Genomic DNA, 16,540 nt, shown 5'->3' with positions numbered 1-16,540 from the left:
ATGTTTGTTTTTATGCAGCTATTTGCCATATTTGAGCATTCACTGATACATATAAGATATCATCTGTGGTGTATCATTCACACTCTAAGTGAATCCAATTACATGGCCACAAACCCGGTGTAGTGCAACTATGGCAAATTAGACTGCAATACGTCAGGGCTGGAGGTGGACCTGTACGGGTATATACACCTGCACTTATGTAAAAAGAAAAGAAGAAGGCGCCACAATAGTGCACAATCAGTGATGTTGTTAATATCACACGCACAAGACGAATGCAAACTTACTATGTGGTAGGCACTTGAGAAGTGCCACAGGTGCAGTCTGGACTATTATAGCTGTCCAGCAAGCTATCCTCTCATAGAGGCAGCAGTGCTTGTAATGCCGATCCCAAATTGATCTCACTCACAGCGGATAAGGACAGGTACGTAATTCTTCTCAAGTGCCTACCACATAGTAAGTTTGTATTCGTCTTGTGCGTGTGATATTAACAACATCACTGATTGTGCACTATTGTGGCACCTTCTTTTCTTTTTACATATCTGCAGATTATCGCTTATTTGTCTAACAGCCTTGGAAGAAGCAACAGCAGCCGCATATCCATATGTGATTGGACATTTCCTTTATGGACATACTTATATTTCCTAAAGGTCCCAATAGGACTTCACATCACTACACTCTGCATTGGTCACGAGTGGTTTGTTTTTTTATATTACAAAATTTTATGTGTTTTATATTGATGTATATTTGATACGGTGTGAATTCAATTTAACCCATCACAAGGGGGGAGCCCCAGCACATTTATTATACACGATTATCATTTGTTATACGTTGGTACAGCTAGTAATATTGTAACATTTGTTACCACATTATTGCACATTTTTGGATGATACATCGATAGGTATCGTTTTGTTGCAATTCACAATATAACACTAGGCGCCTTTAACATATTATCACTTACACCTGCACTTACCTGTCTCCAACCAGTCTTTGAGAATGTGCAGTACATGTGCGAAAAACACATCAGATGACGTATACATCTTGCTGACCGCTTACCGCTATGTGAGTTTTCCATTTTAAACTGTTTCAAATAAATGATGAACTTTTAATTTTGGATCAATAAGGCTGTGCATGGTATTTCTTGGTAAACACATCTCTGTGCTCAAGATGGATTCTTTGAATACATTCTAGGAGTTATCGTTTATTTACTTTATTCACTCACAAAATTGCCACTGCCATGAAGGAGACCATGAGGACTGGAGGAGGTGAGTGTTTTGCGTGCAGAGACGAGACGCCAACTCCGACAAATCAAGGTATTTCCCTTGTCTTTAAACCCTTCAATTGATATACCTGGTGCAGTTTGTTGCACAAATCTGATATATGTAAAGAAATCATCAGTTTATTTTACTGAGCCCTATATTGTAGAATAAGCGTCTCTTCTTAACAAGAATATTATTGATATTTCCCAAGGAAATAATTCCATTTAAAACAGTCACCTAGGGGCTTCTCAATACTGACACTGCATTTTATATAGTCTCTTCAGACTAGAGAGCGTTAGAAAATTGGGCCCTTAGATGATCAATACACTAAGGGCTAGACTACAAGAGGCACGGTATATCTTTTTTTTGCGCTGGTATTACAACTTCCAAAAAACGTTATTTTGCGCTAGCGTTAACCCAAAAAGCGCAAAAATCCTAACTTTAGTTTTCGTGTGCGTGTGTATATATTCCCCCATAGAAATCAATGGAGACAAAAAATGTGGAAAAAAGAACGCCCTACAATAAGTCCCTAGCCTAATAACCCCTAAACCGCCATCGCCCCACAATGCAAACTATCTAAATAAACTATTAACCCCTAAACCACTACCCTCCACATCGTAAAATATCTAAATAAACTATTTACCCCTAAACCACCATCCCCCACATCGCAAACTATCTAAATAAATTATTAACTCCTAAACCGCCAACCCACCACATCGCAAAGTAATAAACTAACATCTAAAACCCCTAACCAAATACCCCTTAACTTAACTCAAATTAAAATACCACTTAATTAACAAAAGAATCCTACCTACCTTAAAAAAAAAACTTACCTGTAAAATTAAATAAAAAACTAATCTACCTTTAAAAATAAAAAAAAACTAACATTAAATAAAATAAAAAAACCTAACTTTACAAAAAATAGCAAAAGTCTAAGAATACAGAAAATAAAAAAGTAATTACCAAAAGACATAACAATATTAATCCTATACTAATACCCAGCCAAAAAAATCTTTAAATTCAAATCAGCCAATAGAATTAAAGCTTTTTCCTTTCATTCTATTTGCTAATTTGAATTTGAAGATTCAAATCAGCCAATAGGAATGCAATGGTACTCCTATATTAAAAGGGTACCTCACATTCACTATTCTGTGCGCAGCTGGGGACTGCATGAAGTGGAGCGCCATGTTAGTGCTCTGAAGAGGAGGACCGACATCGCCGCTGCCATTGCCGCAATCGGGATGAAGATAAGAAGATGGACCGCTGGGGAGAAGATAAGAAGATGGATGAAGATAGACCGCCGTCGGGATGAAGATAAAGCGCACCCGGGATGAAGATGGAGCGCCATCACCATTAACATAAAAGAGTAACAATTTAGGAGTGTTTTGTTTTCTTTCATGTAATTGGCAAGAGTCCATGAGCTAGTGACGTATGGGATATACAATCCTACCAGGAGGGGCAAAGTTTCCCAAACCTCAAAATGCCTATAAATACACCCCTCACCACATCCACAATTCAGTTTTACAAACTTTGCATCCTATGGAGACTATCAGTTTTATATCTGGGAAATGCATTTTTTAGGAAAATTTATTTTTTATCTGGGGTTTATTGGGTCACTCTTGGCGCAAGATTTTTTAGGTGCAAAGTTACGTGCGTTGACGCAAATTTGTCATTTCCGGCGTCTTAGTTGACGCAGAGTCTTTCACAAGGTTGCGTCATCTCTGACGCGAGTGTGTCATTTCCAGACGTTATTGGCGCCAACAAATATTTTTCTGTTTATGTGCGTCATACTTGGCGCCAAATATTTTCCTTATTAGGGGTTAATATTATTTAACTAGTGTTTGCGAGGCAGGAGTGTGGCGGTTTAGGGGTTAATATGTTTATTATAGTGGCGGCTATGTCTGGAGCGGCAGATTAGGGGTTAAAAACTTTATTTTAGTATTTGCGATGCGAGAGGGCCTCGGTTTAGGGGTTAATAGGTAGTTTATGGGTGTTAGTGTACTTTTTAGCACTTTAGTTATGAGTTTTATGCTACGGCATTGTACCATAAAACTCTTAACTACTGACTTAAGAATGCGTTAGGGATCTTGGAGGTAGAGTGTGTACCGCTCACTTTTTGACAGACTCGTAATACCGGCGCTATGGAAGTCCCATAGAAAAAAGACTTTACGAAGTTTACGTAAGTCGTTTGGCAGTAAGACCAAAGAAGTGTGCGGTGCCCCTAAACCTGCAAGACTCGTAATAGCAGCGGTAGTGAAAAAGCAGCGTTAGGACCTGTTAACGCTGCTTTTTTACCTTAACGCACAACTCATAATCTAGCCGTTAGACTTTTTTATTTTTTGTAATGTTAGTTTTTTTTATTTTCTTTAATGTTAGTTTTCTATATTTTATGTGTTAGGTTTTTTATTTTATAAAAAGGTTAGGTTTTTTTATTTTTTAGTAATGTTAGCTTTTTATTTTTATGGTAGATTAGGTTTTTATTTAATTTTAAAAGGTAAGTTTTTTTTTTAAAGGTAGTTAGGATTTGTTTTTAGTAAATTTTGTGGTATTTTAATTTGGGTTAAAGGGATACTAAACCAAATTTTTTTCTTTAATGATTCAGATTGAGCATGAAATTTTAAGCAACTTTCTAATTTACTCCTATTATAATTTTTTCTTTGTTCTCTTGCTATATTTATTTTAAAAGCAGGAATGTAAAGCTTAGCAGCTAGCCCATTTTTGGTTCAGAACCTGGATTATGCTTGCTTATTGGTTTTAACAAATAGAAATGAAAAATCCTACCAAGGCAAAAGAGAGAAAAATTGTCTCCCAGCTGACCTTGCTTAGGGATTAAATAAAGAGGTTAACAGTCAGGAGTGTGCTTTGAGCATATACTGTTAAATGTGTTTAAAAAAGGAACCCTATCAAGGAAAATATGGAAAAAAGTATGCTCTTACCAGCACTTAAATAATTAGACCCAACATAAAATTTTACTTTTACTAGTAATTGACATAAAAGTGACAGCCTCAATAGTAATATACAGATTGACTTATTGTGGCTTGCCAGATGGAAAATTAAAAACACAACTCCATGTGGAAAAACTTGTTATACTACAGGGAGTGCAGAATTTTTAGGCAAGTTGTATTTTTGAGGATTAATTTTATTATTGAACAACAACCATGTTCTCAATGAACCCAAAAAACTCATTAATATTAAAGCTGAATAGTTTTGGAAGTAGTTTTTAGTTTGTTTTTAGTTATAGCTATTTTAGGGGGATATCTGTGTGTGCAGGTGACTATTACTGTGCATAATTATTAGGCAACTTAACAAAAAACAAATATATACCCATTTCAATTATTTATTTTTACCAGTGAAACCAATATAACATCTCAACATTCACAAATATACATTTCTGACATTCAAAAACAAAACAAAAACAAATCAGTGACCAATATAGCCACCTTTCTTTGCATGGGCACTCAAAAGCCTGCTATCCATGGATTCTGACAGTGTTTTGATCTGTTCACCATCAACATTGCGTGCAGCAGCAACCACAGCCTCCCAGACACTGTTCAGAGAGGTGTACTGTTTTCCCTCCTTGTAAATCTCACATTTGATGATGGACCACAGGTTCTCAATGGGGTTCAGATCAGGTGAATAAGGAGGCCATGTCATTAGATTTTCTTCTTTTATACCCTTTCTTGCCAGCCACGCTGTGGAGTACTTGGACGCGTGTGATGGAGCATTGTCCTGCATGAAAATCATGTTTTTCTTGAAGGATGCAGACTTCTTCCTGTACCACTGCTTGAAGAAGGTGTCTTCCAGAAACTGGCAGTAGGACTGGGAGTTGAGCTTGACTCCATCCTCAACCCGAAAAGGCCCCACAAGCTCATCTTTGATGATACCAGCCCAAACCAGTACCCCACGTCCACCTTGCTGGCGTCTGAGTCGGACTGGAGCTCTCTGCCCTTTACCAATCCAGCCACGGGCCCATCCATCTGGCCCATCAAGACTCACTCTCATTTCATCAGTCCATAAAACCTTAGAAAAAGGTTTTATGGCCCAGTCTTGACGTTTCAGCTTGTGTGTCTTGTTCAGTGGTGGTCGTCTTTCAGCCTTTCTTACCTTGGCCATGTCTCTGAGTATTGCACACCTTGTGCTTTTGGGCACTCCAGTGATGTTGCAGCTCTGAAATATGGCCAAACTGGTGGCAAGTGGCATTTTGGCAGCTGCACGCTTGACTTTTCTCAGTTCATGGGCAGTTATTTTGCGCCTTGGTTTTTCCACAAGCTTCTTGCGACCCTGTTGACTATTTTGAATGAAACGCTTGATTGTTCGATGATCACGCTTCAGAAGCTTTGCAATTTTAAGAGTGCTGCATCCCTCTGCAAGATATCTCACTATTTTTTACTTTTCTGAGCCTGTCAAGTCCTTCTTTTGACCCATTTTGCCAAAGGAAAGGAAGTTGCCTAATAATTATGCACACCTGATATAGGGTGTTGATGTCATTAGACCACACCCCTTCTCATTACAGAGATGCACATCACCTAATATGCTTAATTGGTAGTAGGCTTTCGAGCCTATACAGCTTGGAGTAAGACAACATGCATAAAGAGGATGATGTGGTCAAAATACTCATTTGCCTAATAATTCTGCACTCCCTGTATATACAATGTTGCTAAATGTTACATTGATACTAGGGGGATAGTGAGCGGCAGGAATAGAGTAGGAAATGCTTGTTAGAAGAACCTCTAATTGGGATCAGTGTCCTTTCTCCCCTATATTGGGGTAGAGTAATCGTATCACAAAGATTATTATTGTACCCTTCCCATCCTTCCCCCCTATTATTTTCTTTCTTTTCAGAACAACAATTATTTTTTAGCAGCAATATTTTAAGCTAAGTACATTATGTAGTTAGTTTTTTCAACAGCAGAGTGCAGTTTAAAAATAAGAAAATGCCCCTGATGCGGTCGCGTTTCACTATACCCTTCCTCAGAGGGGTCCGGCACGCCATTTGACAACGGTGGTTATTGGTTTGAAAGACCTGCTTACTGAGCTCGGATTGGTGGGTGACGTAATGCAAGAGTATTCCTATTGGTACGTCACAATGTTTTTCGTCATTGTTACGGACATTCACAGAGTGTTAACCCAGCATTGCCCGGAGTATAAGCAGGGATCAGAGGATATGTAGGTTTGTGCACAGATTGACCGTGTATTTGACTTAGAAAGAGGTGAAGTTGTGGCTATCTTCGACCTTTAACACTGTTAGCATAAATCATTGGATATGTATATAGAGGTGGGGTCAAGGATTGTTTTGTTTGTACAAATATCAACAAACATTAAGGTGGATTCTTATGACATGGAATTGTAACTGATTATAAAATTTGACATGGATAACTGGTTATGAGAACAATGGATGAGAAAAAGAATGAAATCTCCCCTGTTCATTTATTAGGTTCCTCACATACTATTTTTTTTATAATGCAGCCACCAATAAGCAAGCGCTATCCAGGGTGCTGAACCTAATATTGGCTGGCTTTTAAGCTTTACATTCCTGCTTTTTAAATAAAGATAGCAAGAGAACAAAGAAAAATTGATAATAGTAGTCAATTAGAAAGTTGCTTAAAATTGCATGCTCTATATGAATCATGAAATAAAAAATTTGGGTTTCGTATCCCTTTAAGTTATGGGGTGTTAGGTTAGGGGATGTTATTGTGGGGGGATGGCTGTTTAGGGGCTAATAGTTCTATTTAGTGTTTCCAATGTGGTGGCATGGCGTCTAGGGGTTAAAAGTTTATTTAGATAGTTTGCGATGTTGGGGATGGCAGTTTAGGGGTTAATAGTTTATTTAGATACTTTGCGATGTGGTGGATGGCGGTTTAGGGGTTAATAATTTTATTTAGTGTTTGCGATGTAGGGGGATGATAGTTAATACTTTATATAGTTTGCGAAGTGGGGGATGGTGGTTTAGGGGTTAATAGTTTAATTAATTTGCGATGTGGGGGGTGGCGGTTTAGGGTTAATAGTTCTATTTAGTATTTGCGATGTGGGGGTGGCGGTTTAGGGGTTAATAGTTTATTTATGATTGTAACTGTACTTTTTAAAGTATTTTTAAAGTATTTTGTGCAACTTTTTAGTTATGGAAACCAGTTAACGACAGCTCTGAGATCGCGGTACTGAAGCGTAAACATTTTTGTTCAAATTGTAATATCAGCGGAATGAAAATGTCTAGCAAAAAGATCCGACACTGCGGATCAGGTCCGACAGAAATCGCTGAATACGGCGAGCAATACGCTCTCCGTATTCAGCATTGCACCAGCAGCTCTTGTGAGCTGCTGGTGCAACGCCGCCCCCTGCAGACTTGCAGCCAATCAGCCGCCAGCAGGGGGTGTCAATCAACCCGATCGTACTCGTTCGGGTTGATTTCTGGGAATTCCTGTCCGCCTCATCAGAGCAGGCGGACAGGGTTATGGAGCAGCGGTCTTTAGCTTGATAGATAGGCCCCTATACCTCCTTCAATTCAATCTTTTTAATTAAAATCAACAGGTCTAACATTACATTTTGATGAGAGGAAAGTAGTAGGAAGTTTAAAATCCTAAATTTCCTAAAGGAAGATGAAACACAAACTTATTTCTTAATTCAGATAGGACATAAGATTTTTAACAACTTTCCAATTTACTTCTACTATCTAATTAACTAAAACCGGTGTTTCTCAACTCCAGTCTTCAGAACCCTAACAGGCCAGAGTTTTATTATATCTTAACTAGAGTGCAGATGAAATAATCATCTGAATGTTGAGAGCAGGTTAGTAACCATGGTTACTGATCAGCTGATTATTTCACCTGTGCTCTAGTTAAGATATAATGAATATCTGGCCTGTTAAGGGTCCTGAGAGCTAGGGTTGAGAAACACTGACTTAAAGAGTTGTGTACACCAAATTTCATATAACTGCAAGTAATAGACACTACTATAAAGAAGAATATGCACAAATAATTGTATATAAATCCAGTATGAAACCTTTTAAAAACGTATGTAGAAGTTCTCTGTTTAGCACTGTTGATGAGGTAAGTCTGGGACACCACTGAAAGGGGCTGAGAAAACTGCAAGAGCAGCCACTCCTCCCTCCCCTGCATAAAAAGACCCATTACACAACCAGCAGTCTCTACACATCAGTATACATCTAAAACTGTGGGGCTTGGTTCACAGTCTGAAAATCAAGACAATGTTACATAAAATAAGACAAACTTTATATTTTTACAAAAAGAGGGGCTGTATAAAAGGATTATCTGCAAAAAAAAAAAGTAGTGTACAATCTTGCTTTACTCGTGTTGGTATTCTTTGTTTAAAAGCATACCTAGGTTTAGGAACATTAATGCACTACTGGGAGCTAGCTGAACACATTGGGCTAGCTAATGACAAGAGGCATATATGTGCAGTCACTAAACAGCAGCTAGCTCCCAGTAGTGCTTTGCTTCTCCTGAGACTACCTAGGTATGCTTTTCTACAAAGGATACCAACAGAATTAAACAAAATAGATAATACAACTAAATAGGAAAGTTGTTTAAAACAATATTTTCTATTCACAATCAAGAAATAAAAAATGGGGTTCATGCCCCTTTAATTTCCCTTAAAATCTGTCATTTTGTTATTGAATGTCGATGTTTTTCTCAAAAAGACTCTAACCCTTAAAGTGATGGCTCAATTACAGACATAACTGTACGCGGGCATCTTATAACAGTACAACTTGTTGTATCACTCTGGGAGACTTTGTCTTTCCTTTAAGAGCTTTGGGCACCATCTTATCCATTATCAAAATGTGTGTTTATGATATTAACTATTTGTTAATATTATTTGTGAAATTTCTTATAAATCATACAGTTCCATGTCATTATTCTTAGGTTTAGGTACCAGTAACCGGTTTAGTGAATGTATGCCCTTTGAGAGGCTATCCTTATTAATTTTGAAGGATACCAATATTCTTTCATATGAGTTCTCAAATTCTTAGCTTGTGACTTCTTTAAGGTAAAATTTTCTCCTGAGATATGAACACACTGGACTAGATTACAAGTGGAGCACTAATTATAGAGTGAGTGCCCGCAAACAGGCAAATCTGGTTTTACAATTCAATGGTAAAAAAAGAATTACCAGAGATTGTTTAGAGCTGCTGATATCGCTTTAGTGCAGCTAAAAGCACATGAAACCACATGTAAACATATTAAAATATATGTTTACTATTGAAATAAAGGTATATATGACAAAGTGTTTGACTGGGAAGGGCTCAAAGGTTTATATATATATATATATATATATATGTGTGTATATTTGTACGTGTGTACAGGGAGTGCAGAATTATTAGGCAAGTTGTATTTCCTGTACCACTGCTTGAAGAAGGTGTCTTCCAGAAACTGGCAGTAGGACTGGGAGTTGAGCTTGACTCCATCCTCAACCCGAAAAGGCCCCACAAGCTCATCTTTGATGATACCAGCCCAAACCAGTACTCCACCTCCACCTTGCTGGCGTCTGAGTCGGACTGGAGCTCTCTGCCCTTTACCAATCCAGCCACGGGCCCATCCATCTGGCCCATCAAGACTCACTCTCATTTCATCAGTCCATAAAACCTTAGAAAAATCAGTCTTGAGATATTTCTTGGCCCAGTCTTGACTTTTCAGCTTGTGTGTCTTGTTCAGTGGTGGTCGTCTTTCAGCCTTTCTTACCTTGGCCATGTCTCTGAGTATTGCACACCTTGTGCTTTTGGGCACTCCAGTGATGTTGCAGCTCTGAAATATGGCCAAACTGGTGGCAAGTGGCATCTTGGCAGCTGCACGCTTGACTTTTCTCAGTTCATGGGCAGTTATTTTGCGCCTTGGTTTTTCCACACGCTTCTTGCGACCTTGTTGACTATTTTGAATGAAACGCTTGATTGTTCGATGATCACGCTTCAGAAGCTTTGCAATTTTAAGAGTGCTGCATCCCTCTGCAAGATATCTCACTATTTTTGACTTTTCTGAGCCTGTCAAGTCCTTCTTTTGACCCATTTTGCCAAAGGAAAGGAAGTTGCCTAATAATTATGCACACCTGATATAGGGTGTTGATGTCATTAGACCACACCCCTTCTCATTACAGAGATGCACATAACCTAATATGCTTAATTGGTAGTAGGCTTTCGAGCCTATGCAGCTTGGAGTAAGACAACATGCATAAAGAGGATGATGTGGTCAAAATACTCATTTGCCTAATAATTCTGCACTCCCTGTATGTATATATGTGTATTTACGTGTACATATGTATGTGCACTATACTTGCAGCCAAGAAAATTTTGTTTTTGATGAAACTTTCGTAATGAATATTTGGGGATATTTGTTTCCCGGAAATTTGTTGGCTGCACTATTCGGTGTCCGTTTAGTCTAAAACGAAATGAAAACTGAATTTTAATTAAACATTTACATTTGTTTTCATTAAAATTAATGTATATGTTCTAAGCTCTGTACTTACCTTTTGCGCTCTAGGGAGTGCGCTAACCTGATCTTCTTCTTGCCAGAACAATGCTAACAACAAGCAGTTTTGCGCTAAGCCTTCCGTTAGTGTGGCTGGGGCTCTGGCAAGAAGAGGATCAAGTTAGCTCACTCAACAGTGCAAAAGGTAAGTACTAACCCTTAAGAAAAAAAAAATTAAAGGAAAACATGAATACTGACAAATTTTGTCAGTATTTATATGTTTTCTTCCATTTTCATTGGTGCATTTATACGGACAACTTTTTACTTTTGATTTGTAATATGAGCAGAAGATTAAGAGCATAACCTGAGCGATAGTTGGGTTGGTGGGAGAGGGAATATGTTTTCTATGATCAAATATAGGGAACATATTTTATTGTGGTTCATAAACATTGTAGAGAAAATGAAGAAAAACAGAGGGGCACTTCATGTGTGGTATCGTCAAGTACACAACAAACAAATGACACAACTCAGGCCAAATGAGTACTCACATATTCACGAAGCACACTCATGTGCTGGTAGAGACAGGCTGCAGAATTATAGAAAAAAAAAAAAAAAAGAGTTCTTAGATGTTTGTCTTGAATGTAGTGACGGGGGGATGTTGTGTCTTCCACCTTTTTTAAAGAAGTGGATAGTAATAACTTCTTACACTTCTCCAGTAATCATCTTAAAAGTTGGAAGACCAACATCCCTTACAGCCAATTCAGGCTTATTAGAAGGAACTGTAGTACCCTAACCCTTTATGACCAACAGTCAAAAATACTATGCAATAGATTTAAAGAGAAAGCCTATCCTGATAAAATAATAGAAGATAGCTTTTTAAAGGCAAGAAATGACAATAGACACAATATCTTAACTCCGAAACATCTGGATCAGACTACATTAGCCAACAACACAACAAACAAATGACACAACTCAGGCCAAATGAGTACTCACATATTCACGAAGCACACTCATGTGCTGGTAGAGACAGGCTGCAGAATTATAGAGGTGTGACAGCTCACCCACTAATAAGCGCTCTTAGCGAGAGGTGTAGGTACTAAAATGGAGACATAAAATACAGGCACTACATGTGCAGACTATTAATGGTATAACCAATAATATTTTCTTAGTACGGAGGGTACTCACATACTCATGGAGCACACCAATTTGCTTGTGGAAGCAGGCTGAAGATTAATGTAGGTGTGGCAGCTCACCCAAACAAGTGGTATCTTGGTAGTGATGTCTCAGGTATATAGAAATCCCAATTGGCTCACTCAGGTATTGAGCTGATCTCTTGTATGTGGGTATAGGCAGATGGTGGGTAGAATAAAATCCACTCAAGGAGTAAAAAATATCCAAATTTATTAAAAATACAAAGTCTTAAAAACAACAACAACACAATAGTTGCTGATATAAGTGGATAATGGGGTGTCAAGTGATTCCCCCAATGCTGCAACGCGTTTCTCGGTTCACAGACTGTTTCATCAGGTATAAAAAACATATCTACCCATCACTGCCTTATATACCCTACTACTAAACATTTAACCTCCCTGTAGTGAGTTGTAATTCTCAATTAGTTGATATGGTACACCTGTCTAGATTATACCAATTCTCTGAATTGTAGGTGAACTGTTGCTCTCCTGTGTATATATGTAAATAAATAAACATCACGTTTGCAATTTCAAATATATACTATGTATTCTAATCAAATCCAATATATAATAAACATAATGTCTATATACATACATATATATCCGCCCGAAGTTACTGGCGTGTGTGCAAATTCCCTAAATGGTGTAAGCAATGAACAAGTGAAATAACCCCCCTTCCTTTTCCCATTTGTATTGATGGGAAGTTCTGCCTTTTCTTTATCTATTAAAGGTGTGCATGTGCCCTGCGTAATGGAAAATTTTACAAGTCAATGAATACAAATTTTAGTGTGTACATTTGTTTGTTCCATCAGATCGACTAATAACATCACAATCTATGTAACTCTTATTAAGTATTAGATCCTATTCAAGTCAGATCGTAAATAAATATATGTCATGTGTTGATGTTTGCAGAAGCGTAAATACTCCCATCCTATTGGTTCCTGTTAACACCATTCTATTGGTTATAGTCGCATGACGTGGGGATCAAATTTTCAACATCCCCCCTTCCCCATCCAATAATTGTAAGAAGTGTTGTCTTGCAAATTAGCATATCGGATTGCCCCCCCCCTGAATTTAAATGAAGTTATGACAATTGTGGAATATATGTGAGCCACCTAAACAATACAAGTCCAACAATGACGGTCTGAGATGTGAGTCCACTCCCCCGCCCCAATGTCCGCCAATCTAAGACGGCTTGAAAGCTATGTTTTAAACCTATTGTAGCTGATGACCTCCTTGGTCTTTCTAGCGTAGTCCTATGTATTTGTATAATATATAAATAAAAATGTTTTTATTCTCTCCATTGTCCTCTATTGTGGGTGTGTTCAATCTGACCAATCACTGTTTTTCTATGAGTTAGTCAGTGATTGGTCGAAGTGCCGATGTTTCCTTGGCAACTATTGTAATCATAACAATGATATATCTCTATGTCTACATTGTTTGGCGTATTTCTATTGATATCACGAAGGAAAAATGTGCAATGGTTTCATCACTTTTAACTTTTTAATGAGTGCTAATGTAGCAATGTCTTGCTGTGATATGCAAAGCATTAGTGCGGTAGTGAAGACTATAAAGGTCTTTTGGATTGAACAGCATTAAGGTGCATACGAATACTCCGTCTGTGCTATACTAAAGGATGGCGTTGTTCCTGAAGTGATCAGTGTATGGCTATTGCCCTAAAAACAACATCTATATGTTACGGGTCTTAACTCGATAATGTGACCTATATACCTGATAGAGTATATTCCAAGTAACTGTACAGAATGAAACTCTGGTGGTTGTGTAGTAATACTGATTAAATAAGGAAATATAAAGTGCCAAGGGAAGACAAAATAACTAATGTTGCAAAAATATGTGTCTAAAGATGTATAAGGAAAAAAGGGGATAAAAATTAGTCTGGCATAGAAATGCTATAATTGGGATGTTAATGCTGGTTAAAATAGAACATTAAAAAGTGCCAAGGGAAGGGTAAATGACTAATGTTGCAAAAATATGTGTCTAAAGGTATGTAAGGAAAAAAAGTCTAAATAATTAATCTAGCATAGAAATGCTATAGATGAAATGTCAATATTAGTAATAAGTGTACTTATTGATGCTAATTTAATTATAAAACCAGTATGGAAATGTGATAATCCAGCATGAAAATGCTATAATTAAGATATCAATATTAATAATAAGTATAATTAAAAATATGTGTACTTCACGGTGTGGTGTGATTTCGTAAACATCTAAACTATGAATGAAAATAAAAATAACATTAACATATTGAAAGCAATAACCAAAGATCTAGAAGGCTGCCAGATCAATGACTTCATTTAGGCCAGAGGGGAACAGGGACTGGAATTTGTATATCCAGTATGTTTCCCTCTGGCGCAGAAGGGTGTACCTATTAAGACCTATTTGTAAGGGTATGTGTTCAAGTGGAGTTATACCATATGTATGTTGATGTCCAGAGTGTTGGATTGTACTGTGCCTAGATACACTGTGTTTAAGTGATAGTTTTTTAATATTTCTTAGGTGTTCACTCCACCTCGTACGTATCTTCCTGCAGGTGCGGCCCAAATATTGCAGGCCACATCTGCAGGTCAGAACGTAAATCACATATTCTGTGCCACAATCTATTCTATTTTTAATGGGGAATATTTGCCCTGTAGTGTGACATTTCATGGATGTATGCCCATGTGTGATGTAACTACACATGTGGCATCGTGATTTGTTACACCTAAAAACTCCTGCCTTAATTCTTTTATTTACATTAAATGTGGGGTGGTGTATATGGTTCTTTTTGGATATAACTACTTTACTCTAAGGCAGTTTTTGTTTCAGCGTGGGTGCGCTTCGAAAAACCACACGCGGATTATTAGTAATATTATATTTTAAAATTGGATCTTTCATTATTATTGGCCAGTGTTTCCTAAGAGTTTTCTTAATAAAAATGTATCGAGTTTCTGAATACATAGATTTATTATTACAAAAATATGTCATGAAGCTACCGTCTTATATCAGAGACACCACAGATTTATTAAATAAGTTACAGAATGTTAAAAGAAAAAATTGCACTTTCTGGCTAACTTGCGATGTAGGGGCACTCTACTCTAATATAGACCATACATTGGGGATAAATGCTATTAGACACCATCTTGAAAATGATATCTATCTTCCTTCTATCCAACAAGAATTCATTACAACTTGTATTCAATATATTCTATCACATAATTATTTCCAATTTTTGGATGACTTCTATCTACAAATCAAGGGTACGGCCATGGGTACCAGGTTTGCCCCCAGTTTTGCCAATCTTTTTATGGGCGTATTTGAAGATCAGTACATTTATAACACCAACTGGGAGGCAAACCTGGTATTCTATGGCTGCTACATTGATGACCTCATTTTTATTTGGGAGGGCACCATAGGAGAAGCAACTTCATTTATCAACCATTTAAACTCAAATAATATGGGCCTTTCTTTCACACACAATCTACAGAAAGAAAACACTTACACTTCTCCAGTAATCATCTTAAAAGTTGGAAGACCAACATCCCTTACAGCGAATTCAGGCGTATTAGAAGGAACTGTAGTACCCTAACCCTTTATGACCAACAGTCAAAAATACTATGCAATAGATTTAAAGAGAAAGGCTATCCTGATAAATTAATAGAAGATAGCTTTTTAAAGGCAAGAAATGACAATAGACACAATATCTTAACTCCGAAACATCTGGATCAGACTACATTAGCCAACAATGGCCCTAAAGAACCACTTTTCATTACTCAATTTAATTATGAATACATTTTTATTAAGAAAACTCTTAGGAAACACTGGCCAATAATAATGAAAGATCCAATTTTAAAATATAATATTACTAATAATCCGCGTGTGGTTTTTCGAAGAGCACCCACGCTGAAACAAAAACTGGCTCCGAGTAAAGTAGTTATATCCAAAAAGAACCATATACACCACCCCACATTTAATGTAAATAAAAGAATTAAGGCAGGCGTTTTTAGGTGTAACAAATCACGATTCCATATGTGTAGTTAGATCACACATGGGCATACATCTGTGAAATGTCACACTACAGGGGAAATATTCCCCATTAAAAATAGAATAGATTGTGGCACAGAATATGTGATTTACGTTCTGACCTGCAGATGTGGCCTGCAATATTTGGGCCGCACCTGCAGGAAGATACGTACGAGGTGGAGTGAACCCCTAAGAAATATTAAAAAACTATCACTTAAACACAGTGTATCTAGGCACAGTACAATCCAACACTCTGGACATCAACATACATATGGTATAACTCCACTTGAACACATACCCTTACAAATAGGTCTTAATAGGTACACCCTTCTGCGCCAGAGGGAAACATACGGGATATACAAATTCCAGTCCCTGTTCCCCTCTGGCCTAAATGAAGTCATTGATCTGGCAGCCTTCTAGATCTTTGGTTATTGCTTTCAATATGTTAATGTTATTTTTATTTTCATTCATAGTTTAGATGTTTACGAAATCACACCACACCGTGAAGTACACATATTTTTAATTATACTTATTATTAATATTGATATCTTAATTATAGCATTTTCATGCTGGATTATCACATTTCCATACTGGTTTTATAATTAAATTAGCATCAATAAGTACACATATTACTAATATTGACATTTCATCTATAGCATTT

Source organism: Bombina bombina, chromosome 4 (genome assembly GCF_027579735.1).
Source record: "Bombina bombina isolate aBomBom1 chromosome 4, aBomBom1.pri, whole genome shotgun sequence".
NCBI classification, from domain to species: Eukaryota; Metazoa; Chordata; class Amphibia; order Anura; family Bombinatoridae; genus Bombina; species Bombina bombina.
Note: the sequence above shows the minus strand (reverse complement) of the source record.